Below are 13,796 nucleotides of genomic sequence, written 5' to 3' on the forward strand. Positions count from 1 at the left end.
TTTCTCCTCTCTCCTCCTCTCTTCCCCTCTCTCCTCCTCTCTTTCCCCCTCTCCCCATCCCCTCTCCTCTCTTTCCCTCTCTCCTCCTCTCTTTCCCCTCTCTCCCATCCCCTCTCCTCTCTTTCCCTCTCTCCTCCTCTCTTTCCCCTCTCTCCCATCCCCTCTCCTCTCTTTCCACTCTCTCCCCCTCTCTTTCCCCTCTCTCCCCTCCCCTCTCCTCCTCTTTCTCCCTCTCCCCTCTCCTCTCTCCTCCTCCCTCTCCTCTCTCCTCTCTCCTCCTCTCTTTCCCCTCTCTCCTCCTCTCTTTCCCCTCTCTCCTCCTCTCTTTCCCCTCTCTTCCATCCCCTCTCCTCTCTTTCCCCTCCTCTCTCCTTCTCTTTCCCCTCTCTCCCATCCCCTCTCCTCTCTTTCCCCTCTCTCCTCCTCTCTTTCCCCTCTCTCCCATCCCCTCTCCTCTCTGTCCCCTCTCTCCTCCTCTCTTTCCCCTCTCTCCCATCCCCTCCCCTCTCTTTCTCCTCTCTCCTCCTCTCTTTCCCCTCTCTCCTCCTCTCTTTCTCCTCTCTCCTCCTCTCTTTCCCCTCTCTCCTATCTTTCCCCTCTCTCCCATCCCCTCTCCTCTCTTTCCCCTCTCTCCTCATCTCTTTCCCCTCTCTCCCATTCCCTCTCCTCTCTTTCCCCTCTCTCCCCTCTCTTCTCTCCTCCTCTCTTTCCCCTCTCTCCTCCTCTCTTTCCCCTCTCTCCCATCCCCTCTCCTCTCTTTCCTCTCTCCCATCCCCTCTCCTCTCTTTCTCCTCTCTCCTCCTCTCTTTCCCCTCTCTCCTCCTCTCTTTCCCCTCTCTCCCATCCCCTCTCCTCTCTTTCCCCTCTCTCCTCCTCTCTTTCCCCTCTCTCCCATCCCCTCTCCTCTCTTTCTCCTCTCTCCTCCTCTCTTTCCTCTCTTTCCCCTCTCCTCTCTCCTCCTCTCTTTCTCCTCTCTCCTCCTCTCTTTCCCCTCTCTCCCATCCCCTCTCCTCTCTTTCTCCTCTCTCCTCCTCTCTCTCCCCTCTCTCCCATCCCCTCTCCTCTCTTTCCCCTCTTTCCCATCCCCTCTCCTCTCTTTCTCCTCTCTCCTTCTCTCTCTCCCATCCCCTCTCCTCTCTTTCTCCTCTCTCCTCCTCTCTTTCCCCTCTCTCCCATCCCCTCTCCTCCCTTTGCCCTCTCTCCCCCTCTCTTTCCCCTCTCTCCCCTCCCCTCTCCTCCTCTTTCTCCTCTCTCCCCTCTCCTCTCTCCTCTCTCCTCCTCTCTTTCTCCTCTCTCCTCCTCTCTTTCCCCTCTCTCCTCCTCTCTTTCCCCTCTCTCCTCCTCCCTTTCTCCTCTCTCCCCCTCTCTTTCCCCTCTCTCCTCCTCTTTCCCCTCTCTCCCATCCCCTCTCCTCTCTTTCCCCTCTCTCCTCCTCTCTTTCCCCTCTCCTCTCTTTCCCCTCTCTCCTCCTCTCTTTCACCTCTCTCCCATCCCCTCTCCTCTCTTTCGCCTCTCTCCTCCTCTCTCTCCCATCCCCTCTCCTCTCTTTCGCCTCTCTCCTCCTCTCTCTCCCATCCCCTCTCCTCTCTTTCCTCTCTCCTCCTCTCCCCTCTCTCCCATCCCCTCTCCTCTCTTTCCCCTCTCTCCCATCCCCTCTCCTCTCTTTCCCCTCTCTCCCCCTCTCTTTCCCCTCTCTCCCCTCTCCTCCTCTTTCTCCCTCTCCCCTCTCCTCTCTCCTCCTCTCTTTCTCCTCTCTCCTCCTCTCTTTCCCTCTCTCCTCCTCTCTTTCCCTCTCTCCTCCTCTCTTTCCCCTCTCTCCTCCTCTCTTTCCCCACTCTCCCATCCCCTCTCCTCTCTTTCCCCTCTCTCCTCATCTCTTTCCCCTCTCTCCCATTCCCTCTCCTCTCTTTCCCCTCTCTCCTCCTCTCTTTCCCCTCTCTCCCATCCCCTCCCCTCTCTTTCTCCTCTCTCCTCCTCTCTTTCCCCTCTCTTCTCTCTCTCCTTCTCCTCTCTCTCTCCCCTCTTCTTATCCTCTCTCTCCTACCAGTCCTCCTCCCTCTCCTCTCTTTCTCCCCTCTCCTCCTATCTTTCCCCTCTTTCCCATCCCCTCTCCTCTCTTTTTCTCCTCTCTCCCTCCATTCTCTCTCCCCCTCTCTCCCATCCCCTCTCCTATTCTTTCTCCTCTCTCCTCCTTCTCTTCTTTTCTCCTCTCTCCTATCCTATCTTTTCCCCTCTCTCCATCCCCTCTCCCTCTCTTTCCCCTCTCTCCTCCTCTCTTCCCCTCTCTCCCATCCCCTCTCCTCTCTTCTCCCTCTCTGCCTCTCTTTCCCCTCTCTCCCATCCCCTCTCTCTATCCCATCCCCTTCTCCTCCTCTTTCTCCTCTCTCCCCTGCTTCCTCTCTCCTCCTCTCTTTCTCCTCTTTCCCCCCTCTTTCCCCTCTCTTTCCCCTCTCTCCCTTTCCCCTCTCCTCCTTCTTTCTCCTACTTCCCCTCTCATTCTCCTCTCTCCCTATCCTCTCTTTCCCCTCTCTCCCCTCTCCTCCTCTCTCCTCCTCTCATTCTCCTTTCTCCCCCTCTCCTCCTCTCTCCCCCTCTCCTCTCTCTTTCTCCTCTCTCCTCTCTCCTCCTCTCTCTCCTCCTCTCTTTCCCCTCTCTCCCCTGTCCTCCTCTCTTTCTCCTCTCTCCTCTCTCCCCTCTCCTCCTCTCTTTCCTCTCTCCTCCTCTCTTTCTCCTCTCTCCCCTCTCCTCTCTTTCTTCTCTCTCCCCTCTCCCCTCTCCTCTCTCCTCCTCTCATTCTCATCCTCTCATTCTCCTCTTTCCTCTCTCCTCCTCTCTCTCCTCTCAATTCAATTGAAGGGCTGTATTGGCATGGAAAACATATTATAACATTGCCAAAGCAAGTGAAGTAGATACTATGCAAAAGTGAAATAAACAATACAAATGAACAGTAGACATTACACTCACAGACGTTCCAAAGAATAAAGACATTTCAAATGTCATATTATGTCCGAATGCAGTGTTGTAACGATGTGCAAATAGTAAAGTAGAAAATGGAAAATAAACATAAATATAGGTTGTATTTACAATGGTGCTTGTTCTTCACTCTTTGCCCCTTTCTTGTGGCAACAGGTCACAAATCTTGCTGCTGTGGAATTTCACCCAGTAGATATGGGAGTTTATCAAAATCGGGTTTGTTTTCGAATTCTTTGTGGGTCTGTGTAATCTGAGGGAAATATGTCTCTCTAATATGGTCATACATTGGGCAGGAGGTTAGGAAGTGCAGCTCAGTTTCCACCTCATTTTGTGGGCAGTGAGCACATAGCCTGTCTTCTCTTGAGAGCCATGTCTGCCTACGGCGGCCTTTCTCAATAGCAAGGCTGAGTCTGTACATAGTCAAAGCTTTCCTTAATTTTGGGTCAGTCACAGTGGCCAGGTATTCTGCCACTGTGTACTCTCTGTTTAGGGCCAAATAGCATTCTAGTTTACTCTGTTTTTTTTTGTTAATTCGTTCTGATATGTCAAGTAATTCATCGTTTAGTTTTCTCATGATTTGGTTGGGTCTAATTGTGTTGCTGTCCTGGGGCTCAGTGGGGGGTGTTTGTGAAAACAGACCCCACAGCTTAATTCTGCTCTGCATCCCCCCCTCCTCTTTCTCCTCCCCCCTCCTCTCTCTCCCTTCTCCTCTTCCTCTCTCTCCCCTCTCTCTCCTCTCTCTGGTTCTTCCATAAGTCATAACAGGTATCTCTGTCTGAGTTTTCCCTCTCTTCAAGTTGTAGCATATTTTCCACTTGCATGGAAGGTTTTTCTCTTTTTATTGGGAACATGCAGCCCTAGGTTACTGAGTAGACCTCTCTCTGCCTAGAGACATGATGATATGCAGGCTTCACTTTGAAGCAAACGGGTTACTTCACACTTCCTGGAAAGCCAGACATTCCTAGTTAAACAAAGAGATCAGGCCTCCCGAGTGGCCCAGTGGTCTAAGGCACTGCATCAAATCAAACTTTATTAGTCACATGCGCCGAATACAACAAGTGTAGACGTCACCGTGAAATGCTTTACTTACAAGCCCTTAAACAACAGTTCAGTTCAAGAAGAATAAATATTTACCAAATAGGCTAAAATAAAAATAATAGTAAAAAGTAACACAATAAGAATAACAAAAATGAGGCAAAATACAGGGCGTACTTGGTACCGAGGCATCTGTGCGGGGAACAGGTCAGGGTTCCATAGCCGAACAGTTAAAACTGGCGCAGCAGCACGGCCAGGTGGACTGCTTCAGGGTTGGGATGGTGTTCTTTGGCTTGCAAGCCTTCACCTTTTTTCCTCCAAACATAACAATGGTCATTATGGCCAAATAGTTATATTTTTGTTTCATCAGAGCAGAGGACATTTCTCCAAAAAGTATGATCTTTGTCCCCATGTGCAGTTGCAAACCGTAGTCTGGCTTTTTATGGCGGTTTTGGAGCAGTGGCTTCTTCCTTGCTGAGCAGCCTTTCAGGTTACGTCGATATAGGACTTGTTTTACTGTGGATATAGATACTTTTGTACCTGTTTCCTCCAGCATCTTCACAAGGTCCTTTGCTGTTGTTCTGGGATTGATTTGCACTTTTCGCACCAAAGTACGTTCATCTCTAGGAGACAGAACGCGTCTCCTTCCTGAGCGGTATGACGGCTGCGTGGTCCCATGGTGTTTATACTTGCGTACTATTGTTTGTACAAATGAACGTGGTACCTTCAGGCATTTGGAAATTGCTCCCAAGGATGAACCAGACTTGTGGAGGTCTACAGTTTTTTTTTCGGAGGTCTTGGCTGATTTCTTTTGATTGTCCCATGATGTCAAGCAAAGAGTTACTGAGTTTGAAGGTAGGCCTTGAAATACATCCACAGGTACACCTCCAATTGACTCAAATGATGTCAATTAGCCTATCAGAAGCTTCTGAAGCCACAACATAATTTTATGGAATCTTCCAAGCTGTTTAAAGGCACAGTCAACTTAGTGTATGTTAAATTCTGACCCACTGGAATTGTGATACAGTGAATTATAAGTGAAATAATCTGTCTGTAAACAATTATTGGAGAAATGTCTTGTGTCATGCACAAAGTAGATGTCCTAACCGACTTGACAAAACTATAGTTTGTTAACAAGAATTTTGTGGAGTGGTTGAAAAACAAGTTAATGACTCCAACCTAAGTGTATGTAAACTTCCAACTTCAACTGTAGGTGGGGGCGAAGTGACGTGACAATGCAAAACAGCGAGTAGCAGCAGTGTACAAGAGAGGGGGGTGGGGTCATGTAAATTGTCCAGTGGAGATTTTGATGAATTGTTCAGCAGTCTTATGGCTTGGGGGGGTTGAAGCTGTTGAGGAGCCTTTTGGTCCTAGACTTGGCGCTCCTGTACCGCTTGCCGTTCGGTAGCAGAGAAAACATTCTATAGCTTGGGTGACTGGAGTCTCTGACAATGTTATGGGCTTTCCTCTGACACCGCCTATTATATAGGTCCTGGATGGCAGGAAGCTTGGCCCCAGTGATGTACTGGGCAGTTCACACTACCCTCTGTAGTGCCTTACACTCAGACGCCGAGCAGTTGCCATACCAGGTGGTGATGCAACCGGTCAGGATGGTGCAGCTGTAGAACCTTTTAAGGATCTGTGGTCCCATGCCAAATCTTTCCTAAGATGGGGAGAAGTCTGTCTATAATAAAGCGATGATCTGCCTTCTAAACAACACTATCAACAAGGCAGGTCCTACAGGCCCTAGTTACTACCTTCTAAACAACACTATCAACAAGGCAGGTCCTACAGGCCCTAGTTTCTACCTTCTAAACAACACTATCAACAAGGCAGGTCCTACAGGCCCTAGTTTCTACCTTCTAAACAACACTATCAACAAGGCAGGTCCTACAGACCCTGGTTTTATCACACCTGTTCAGTCGTGTGGTCAGGTGCCACAAAAAAGGACTTAGGAAAATTGCAATTGGTTCAGAACAGAGCAGCATGGCTGGCCCTTAAATGTACACCGAGAGCTAATATTAATAATTTGCATGTCATTCTCTCTTGGCTGAAAGTGGAGGAGAGATTGACTTCATCACTACTTTTATTTATGACAGGTTGAAAGCACCGAGCTGTCTGTCTAAACTACTGCACACAGCTTCGACACCCATGCATACCCCACAAGACATGCCACCAGAGGTCTCTTCACAGTCCCCAAGTCCAGAACAGACTATGGGAGGCACACAGTACTACATAGAACCATGACTACATGGAACTCTATTCCACAGTACTACATAGAACCATGACTACATGGAACTCTATTCCACAGTACTACATAGAACCATGACTACATGGAACTCTATTCCACAGTACTACATAGAACCATGACTACATGGAACTCTATTCCACAGTACTACATAGAACCATGACTACATGGAACTCTATTCCACAGTACTACATAGAACCATGACTACATGGAACTCTATTCCACAGTACTACATAGAACCATGACTACATGGAACTCTATTCTACATCAAGTAACTGATGCAAGCAGTAAAATCAGATTAAAAAAACACCTAATGGAACAGCGGGGACTGTGAAGCAACACGCACGCACACACACACACACACACACACACACACACACACACACACACACACACACACACACACACACACACACACACACACGCACGCACACGCACACACACACAGATAACATACGCACGCACGCACGCACGCACACACACACAGATAACATACGCATGGATTTAGTACTGTAGATATGTGGTAGTGGTGGAGTAGGGGCCTGAGGGCACACAGTGTGTTGTAGATATGTGGTAGTGGTGGAGTAGGGGCCTGAGGGCACACAGTGTGTTGTAGATATGTGGTAGTGGTGGAGTAGGGGCCTGAGGGCACACAGTGTGTTGTAGATATGTGGTAGTGGTGGAGTAGGGGCCTGAGGGCACACAGTGTGTTGTAGATATGTGGTATTGGTGGAGTAGGGGCATGAGGGCACACAGTGTGTTGTAGATATGTGGTAGTGGTGGAGTAGGGCCTGAGGGCACACAGTGTGCTGTAGATATGTGGTAGTGGTAGAGTAGGGGCATGAGGGCACACAGTGTGTTGTAGATATGTGGTAGTGGTGGAGTAGGGGCATGAGGGCACACAGTGTGTTGTAGATATGTGGTAGTGGTGGAGTAGGGGCCTGAGGGCACACAGTGTGTTGTAGATATGTGGTATTGGTGGAGTAGGGGCATGAGGGCACACAGTGTGTTGTAGATATGTGGTAGTGGTGGAGTAGGGCCTGAGGGCACACAGTGTGTTGTAGATATGTGGTAGTGGTAGAGTAGGGGCATGAGGGCACACAGTGTGTTGTAGATATGTGGTAGTGGTGGAGTAGGGGCCTGAGGGCACACAGTGTGTTGTAGACACATGGTAGTGGTGGAGTAGGGGCCTGAGGGCACACAGTGTGATGTAGACATATGGTAGTGGTGGAGTAGGGGCCTGAGGGCACACAGTGTGTTGTAGACATATGGTAGTGGTGGAGTAGGGGCCTGAGGGCACACAGTGTGTTGTAGATATGTGGTAGTGGTGGAGTATGGGGCCTGAGGGCACACAGTGTGTTGTAGACATATGGTAGTGGTGGAGTAGGGGCCTGAGGGCACACAGTGTGTTGTAGACATATGGTAGTGGTGGAGTAGGGGCCTGAGGGCACACAGTGTGTTGTAGATATGTGGTAGTGGTGGAGTAGGGGCATGAGGGCACACAGTGTGTTGTAGATATGTGGTAGTGGTGGAGTAGGGGCCTGAGGGCACACAGTGTGTTGTAGACATATGGTAGTGGTGGAGTAGGGGCCTGAGGGCACACAGTGTGTTGTAGACATATGGTAGTGGTGGAGTAGGGGCCTGAGGGCACACAGTGTGTTGTAGACATATGGTAGTGGTGGAGTAGGGGCCTGAGGGCACACAGTGTGTTGTAGATATGTGGTAGTGGTGGAGTATGGGGCCTGAGGGCACACAGTGTGTTGTAGACATATGGTAGTGGTGGAGTAGGGGCCTGAGGGCACACAGTGTGTTGTAGACATATGGTAGTGGTGGAGTAGGGGCCTGAGGGCACACAGTGTGTTGTAGACATATGGTAGTGGTGGAGTAGGGGCCTGAGGGCACACAGTGTGTTGTAGACATATGGTAGTGGTGGAGTAGGGGCCTGAGGGCACACAGTGTGTTGTAGATATGTGGTAGTGGTGGAGTATGGGGCCTGAGGGCACACAGTGTGTTGTAGACATATGGTAGTGGTGGAGTAGGGGCCTGAGGGCACACAGTGTGTTGTAGACATATGGTAGTGGTGGAGTAGGGGCCTGAGGGCACACAGTGTGTTGTAGACATATGGTAGTGGTGGAGTAGGGGCCTGAGGGCACACAGTGTGTTGTAGACATATGGTAGTGGTGGAGTAGGGGCCTGAGGGCACACAGTGTGTTGTAGATATGTGGTAGTGGTGGAGTATGGGGCCTGAGGGCACACAGTGTGTTGTAGACATATGGTAGTGGTGGAGTAGGGGCCTGAGGGCACACAGTGTGTTGTAGACATATGGTAGTGGTGGAGTAGGGGCCTGAGGGCACACAGTGTGTTGTAGACATATGGTAGTGGTGGAGTAGGGGCCTGAGGGCACACAGTGTGTTGTAGACATATGGTAGTGGTGGAGTAGGGGCCTGAGGGCACACAGTGTGTTGTAGACATATGGTAGTGGTGGAGTAGGGGCCTGAGGGCACACAGTGTGTTGTAGATAGGTGGTAGTGGTGGAGTAGGGGCCTGAGGGCACACAGTGTGTTGTAGATATGTGGTAGTGGTGGAGTATGGGGCCTGAGTGCACACAGTGTGTTGTAGACATATGGTAGTGGTGGAGTAGGGGCCTGAGGGCACACAGTGTGTTGTAGATATGTGGTAGTGGTGGAGTAGGGGCCTGAGGGCACACAGTGTGTTGTAGACATATGGTAGTGGTGGAGTAGGGGCCTGAGGGCACACAGTGTGTTGTAGACATATGGTAGTGGTGGAGTAGGGGCCTGAGGGCACACATTGTGTTGTAGATATGTGGTAGTGGTGGAGTAGGGGCCTGAGGGCACCCAGTGTGTTGTAGACATATGGTAGTGGTGGAGTAGGGGCCTGAGGGCACACAGTGTGTTGTAGATATGTGGTAGTGGTGGAGTAGGGGCCTGAGGGCACACAGTGTGTTGTAGACATATGGTAGTGGTGGAAAAGGAGCCTGAGGGCACACAGTGTGTTGTAGATATGTGGTAGTGGTGGAGTAGGGGCCTGAGGGCACACAGTGTGTTGTAGACATATGGTAGTGGTGGAGAAGGAGCCTGAGGGCACACAGTGTGTTGTAGACATATGGTAGTGGTGGAGTAGGGGCCTGAGGGCACACAGTGTGTTGTAGACATATGGTAGTGGTGGAGAAGGAGCCTGAGGGCACACCGTGTGAAATCTGTGAATGTATTGTAATGTTTTAAAATTGCATAAACTGCATGAATTTTGCTGGACCCCAGGAAGAGTAGCTGCTGCTTTGAATACAGATACAAACTAGCTCTCTCAAAAGCACTTTCATGATGACAGAAGTGAGTGCTACGGGGCGATAGTCCTTTGGTTCATTTACCTTCACTTTCTTGGGTACAGGAACAATGGTGGACATCTTGAAGCAGCAGACTGGGATAGGAAGAGATTGAATATCTGCTCTGAAACCATTTACCACCATGACATTGCCATTTTCTATTGGTGTAAATACACTTTCAAATTGACATGTTTTCAATTTGCTGTTAAAAGAAAACAGCCTAATACAGCCAATCATCTTGACTGCAGCAGTTAGATCAATCTCCCTCTCCTCGCATCCCAAATGGCACCCTATTCCCCAGATCCTTTGGTCATAAGTAGTGCACTATGTAGGGAATAGGGTCCCATTTGGAATGCAGGTCCTCGCTGGGTGGACAGATTTCTATAGCCCTCGGGGAGGCTGTTTGTCTGAAAGATGTGGGGGATTTATATTTTTCTTGTTCTTCTCCACAGCTGACCAGTTAAGACTGCAAGTCCTTCCTGGAATAGGTTGACTCACTGTGTGTGGTCGACTAAGGTCAGTGTGTTGTGTAAGCGTGAAATGGTTATTTTATTTTGTGATATTGATGGGGGGAGGGGGGATCCAATAATGATACAAGTATATATGATAAACCCCAGGGTAATTCTACAGTTGATTTATGTCTTGAAAAATGCAGTGATTCATTGTTTACTCCCCAGTCCCAAAGCTCTCTCTTCGCTCTCTCTCTCTCTTCGCTCTCTCTTCGTTCTCTCTCTCTTTGCTCTCTCTCTTCGTTCTCTCTCTCTTCGTTCTCTCTCTCTTTGCTCTCTCTCTCTTCGCTCTCTCTCTTCGCTCTCTCTCTCCCTTCGATCTCTCTCTCCCTTCGATCTCTCTCTCTTCGTTCTGTCTTCACTCTCTCTCTCTTCGCTCTCTCTCTCTTCTCTCTCTTCTCTCTTTCTCTCTTCTCTCTCTTCGCTCTTTCTCTCTTCACTCTCTCTCTTCGCTCTTTCTCTCTTCACTCTCTCTCTCTTCGCTCTCTCTCTCTTCGCTCTCTCTCTCTCTTCGCTCTCTCTTCTCTCTCTCTCTTCGCTCTCTCTCTCTCTTCGCTCTCTCTCTCTCTTCACTCTCTCTCCTCTCTCTCTCTTTCTTCGCTCTCTCTCTCTCTCTTTGCTCTCTCTTCGCTCTCTCTCTCTCTCTTTGCTCTCTCTCTCTTCTCTCTCTTTCTCTTCGCTCTCTCTCTCTCTTCGCTCTCTCTCCTCTCTCTCTTTCTTCGCTCTCTCTCTCTCTCTCTTCGCTCTCTCTCTCTCTCTCTCTCTCTCTCTCTCTCTCTCTGTTAAAGGAATTTGATTCCTATATGTTCATCAACCAATTCAAATAAAACACTCTGCCCATTTCTAAGAATTTGTAAGATACTTATTTGCATTAAATGGACAGAGACCAGTCTCAAAATCAATCAATAGTATTTATTCTCGAGAGTACTGATCATAATACAATGTACATTGGTTAACATCACATTTCGTCATAGTGTTTTGAATGCTGCTCTTTCTTCTCTCAGATATAATGGCAAATATAGTTCACAAGCTTTTCCACATTGTTTAACAGGTGGCAGACAATCTACTACAAGCCCAAGGTCTCTCCCCTCCCTGGGTAGAGACAGGATGTCCTGTAAGGAACACAACATTCCAGCCAGTCTGACAATAGGTTCATTCGTTTCTAAAAGGAACAGACAGTCCTTCTAATTCTGGATGAAAACTACACACATTACATTCAGTATTGTGATTATAATAAGATTCATACATCCATACAGTAACATAGTAGTATTCTGTTTAGTCATAGTTCTGATTTAAATGTATACATCATTTAGTCATTATTCATAAAAATCCCTTAACACTTTCTTTCTCTCTTCGCTCTCTCTCTCTTCGTTCTATCTCTCTTCGCTCACTCTCTCTCCTCTCTCTCTCTCTTCGCTCACTCTCTCTCTCTCTTTTTGCTCACTCTCTCTCTCTTTGCTCTCTCTCGCTCTCTCTCTTCGCTCTCTCTCTCTTCGCTCTCTCTCTCTTTGCTCTCGCTCTCTTGCATTCTCTCTCTCTTGCACTCTCTCTCCTGCACTCTCTCTCTTCGCTCTCTCTCTCTTCGCTCTCTCCTCTCTCTCTCTCTTCGCTCTCTCTCTCTCTCTCCTCTCTCTCTCTTCGCTCACTCTCTCTCTCTCTTGCTCTCTTGCACTCTCTCTCTCTTCGCTCTCTTTCTCTCTTTTTGCTCCCTTGCTCGCTCTCTCTCTCTCTCGCTCTCTCTTCGCTCACTCTCTCTCTCTCTCTCTCTCGACTCTGCAAGCTGTAAATCTTTTATTAAGATTCAAGGTCAACCAGTTTATGAAATATGGTCTCTTGATAATATGCTTCTCTCCTTGAAATGCACATGTCAAAGCTGACACGTTGCAGTTGAATGTAAATCTTACTCGGGTTTTATAAACAAAATGAAATGACACATCTGCCAAAGAGATTAGGATAGTATTTGATTTGAGTACAATCGTGGGCTGTGACTTTTGAGTGAACTGTTTAGGTCTAATTGATATAAAAATGGCTTTCACTACAAGTACAAACATGTGTTTTGTTCTTTTATCAAGCTGCCAGTTAAGTGCCTGGCCTTCTTCTCAACTACAGTAACATTTGTGGTAAATTATTTCAAATAACACAATCCAGCATTTCCTTGGTATTTTGTTTTTGCATCTCAAAGTGTAGTTTCCTCTTAACAACTTTCACCAATGCCAACATGGTGAAAAAGAAGACCTCTTATTATATAGTTTATGATGTCAGACTTGCACAACAAATCAAATTTTATTTGTCACATACACATGGTTAGCAGATGTTAATGCGAGTGTAGCGAAATGCTTGTGCTTCTAGTTCCGACAATGCAGTAATAACCAACTAGTAATATAACCTAACAATTCCACAAATACTACCTTATAGACACAAGTGTACAGGAATGAATACGAATATGTACATAAACATATATGAATGAGTGATGGTATAGAACGGCATAGGCAAGATGCAGTAGATGGTATCGAGTACAGTATATACATATGAGATGAATAATGTAGGGTATGTAAACATTATATTATATATATATATAAGTAGCATTGTTTAAAGTGGCTAGTGATACATTTTTACATCAATTTTTCCATTATTAAAGTGGCTGGAGTTGAGTCAGTATGTTGACAGCAGCCACTCAATGTTAGTGGTGGCTGTTTAACAGTCTGATGGCCTTGAGATAGAAGCTGTTTTTCAGTCTCTCGGTCCCAGCTTTGATGCACCTGTACTGACCTCACCTTCTGGATGATAGCGGGGTGAACAGGCAGTGGCTCGGGTGGTTGTTGTCCTTGATGATCTTTATGGCCTTCCTGTGATATCGGGTGGTGTAGGTGTCCTGGAGGGCAGGTAGTTTGCCCCCGGTGGTGCGTTGTGCGTTCTTCACCACGCTGTCTGTGTGGATGGACCAATTCAGTTTGTCCATGATGTGTATGCCGAGGAACTTAAAACTTACTACCCTCTCTACTATTGTCCCCGTCGATGTGGATAGGGGGCTGCTCCCTCTGCTGTTTCCTGAAGTCTACGATCATCTCCTTTGTTTTGTTGACGTTGAGTGTGAGGTTATTTTCCTGACACCACACTCCGAGGGCCCTCACCTCCTCCCTGTAGGCCGTCTCGTCGTTGTTGGTGATCAAGACTACCACTGTAGTGTCGTCTGCAAACTTGATGATTGAGTTGGAGGCGTGCATGGCCGCGCAGTCGTGGGTGAACAGGGATTACAGGAGAGGGCTCAGAACGCACCCTTGTGGGGCCCCAGTGTTGAGGATCAGTGGGGTGGAGATGTTGTTACCTACTGTCATGACGTTGGCCTGGGGGGTTGGTTTATGACAGTCATAAATACCTCTTCCCCCCTTTTTCCTCTCTCTACCCTACTAAGGTTACATTTGCAAAACCCTTGGTTAACATAGAGATTCTGGGAACGTCAGAATGTGGGGGGAAATTAACTATATTCTGGTAATCCAAACAATTGAACATATGCGGTGGTACTTAATGAATATGATGTCAGTTCGGGTGTCATCTGAGACATTCTCATCAATGATAAGATGACATAAACTCTACTGTGGAAAGTCTATACATCAGAGTTATCGGATTCACATGGAATTGTTGTTCAATTTAAATGTTTGAATATGAAATTATTTGTGATGGGATGAAATGT

Source organism: Oncorhynchus kisutch, linkage group LG25 (genome assembly GCF_002021735.2).
Source record: "Oncorhynchus kisutch isolate 150728-3 linkage group LG25, Okis_V2, whole genome shotgun sequence".
Lineage (NCBI taxonomy): Eukaryota > Metazoa > Chordata > Actinopteri > Salmoniformes > Salmonidae > Oncorhynchus > Oncorhynchus kisutch.